Source organism: Schistocerca serialis, unplaced genomic scaffold (genome assembly GCF_023864345.2).
Source record: "Schistocerca serialis cubense isolate TAMUIC-IGC-003099 unplaced genomic scaffold, iqSchSeri2.2 HiC_scaffold_1038, whole genome shotgun sequence".
In the NCBI taxonomy this organism is placed as follows: Eukaryota; Metazoa; Arthropoda; class Insecta; order Orthoptera; family Acrididae; genus Schistocerca; species Schistocerca serialis.
This window is the reverse complement of record NW_026047226.1, coordinates 65001-67500: the sequence shown is the minus strand read 5'-3', so window position 1 is coordinate 67500 and position 2500 is coordinate 65001.

Genomic DNA, 2500 nt, shown 5'->3' with positions numbered 1-2500 from the left:
AGGCCATGACCCACCGGAAGGGCGCAGCGTCCCCCACCCCAGACATGTGACGTCACACTATCGGTATTGACGACTCGACTCATTGCTTATAATCATTTGCCATACACCGGTGGAAGCTGCCGAGACGAGTAGCTACATAGCGCGCTCGCCGTGTCACTAATGTACAGAGATACAACAGTTTCGACTGGAACCGGATTAAACGTATACACGGCGCTGATTAGTAATACATAGACCCATCAGAATACAGATAATATATACAACTGTCCGTATACATGCTGAAAGACTCTGCTCACAATCACAACCACACGGCAGCCACACACTCTTATCACGCACTACTCTCCGCCTGTAACACGCACACAGACAATATGTAAGCACCAGCATGGAACAACACCCAGTGCATCCTCTCCGCCACATGAGACAATCCACACTGTCATAACCAGACTGGGAGGTCCACTCAGAAAACGGAATATCCCACCCCCCCGACAACCACCATTGCTCAGCTAAGCCACCAACACCCACACATGTCCTACACAGGGGTGCACCCAACATCACAATACTGCCTCCTCTCACAGCACACAAACAATGGCAGGAATGAAAGACACAGGTCTGCCACAAGCATGGAATCGGAGCGCCGCCTGTCATGAGCCAAAGGTGCATCCTGACGTGGCAAATCAGATGATGCCGCAGGCATCCACTTACTATAATCACAATCAACAAACCGACCGGCCGCCCCCCCCCCCCCCCCCATTACACCTTTCCATACAACAATGTGTACCTTAACCTAAACTATACTGTACCTTAACCTAAACTATACTGTACCTTAACCTAAACTATACTGTACCTTAACCTAAACTATACTGTACCTTAACCTAAACTATACTGTACCTTAACCTAAACTATACTGTACCTTAACCTAAACTATACTGTACCTTAACCTAACCTATACGGTACCTCAACCTAACCTATATTGTGCCTCAACCTAACCTATGTTGCGCCTTAACCTAACCTATGTTGCGCCTTAACCTAACCTATGTTGCGCCTTAACCTAACCTATGTTGCGCCTTAACCTAACCTATGTTGCGCCTTAACCTAACCTATGTTGCGCCTTAACCTAACCTATGTTGCGCCTTAACCTAACCTATGTTGCGCCTTAACCTAACCTATGTTGCGCCTTAACCTAACCTATGTTGCGCCTTAACCTAACCTATGTTGCGCCTTAACCTAACCTATGTTGCGCCTTAACCTAACCTATGTTGCGCCTTAACCTAACCTATGTTGCGCCTTAACCTAACCTATGTTGCGCCTTAACCTAACCTATGTTGCGCCTTAACCTAACCTATGTTGCGCCTTAACCTAACCTATGTTGCGCCTTAACCTAACCTATGTTGCGCCTTAACCTAACCTATGTTGCGCCTTAACCTAACCTATGTTGCGCCTTAACCTAACCTATGTTGCGCCTTAACCTAACCTATGTTGCGCCTTAACCTAACCTATGTTGCGCCTTAACCTAACCTATGTTGCGCCTTAACCTAACCTATGTTGCGCCTTAACCCAACCTATGTTGCGCCTTAACCCAACCTATGTTGCGCCTTAACCCAACCTATGTTGCGCCTTAACCCAACCTATGTTGCGCCTTAACCCAACCTATGTTGCGCCTTAACCCAACCTATGTTGCGCCTTAACCCAACCTATGTTGGGCCTTAACCCAACCTATGTTGGGCCTTAACCCAACCTATGTTGGGCCTTAACCCAACACACGTTGGGCCTTAACCCAACACACGTTGGGCCTTAACCCAACACACGTTGGGCCTTAACCCAACACACGTTGGGCCTTAACCCAACACACGTTGGGCCTTAACCCAACACACGTTGGGCCTTAACCCAACACACGTTGGGCCTTAACCCAACACACGTTGGGCCTTAACCCAACACACGTTGGGCCTTAACCCAACACACGTTGGGCCTTAACCCAACACACGTTGGGCCTTAACCCAACACACGTTGGGCCTTAACCCAACACACGTTGGGCCTTAACCCAACACACGTTGGGCCTTAACCCAACACACGTTGGGCCTTAACCCAACACACGTTGGGCCTTAACCTGCTCTGTAATTGTCATACGACGCGTTAAATTAGTGTAGTGTTGCCTAACTGCAACCCCCGCAATATAGTTTGCTACTCGCACTGCCCGGTCCCCAGTGTATCGCTTCATGTTAAACACCTTGCAGCTATACACTGTAATGTGGATGGCAGCAGGACGTACATGCTCAATGCCCTTTGCAGTTGTTCATTGGCATTTGCAGTTGTTCATTGGCATTCGCATGGCGAAGCACTTAGCCTACGCTGTGGTACGGCCTGTGTCAACTGTCCGCTGATGTTGTACGTCCAAATCACACACTGTACTGCACATTGGTCCTCATGTACTGAATGATACATCGTGGTACATGTGACCGTACAACGACTGCGCCAACAACGGCGAACCATGCGGTCCAAATGTTGT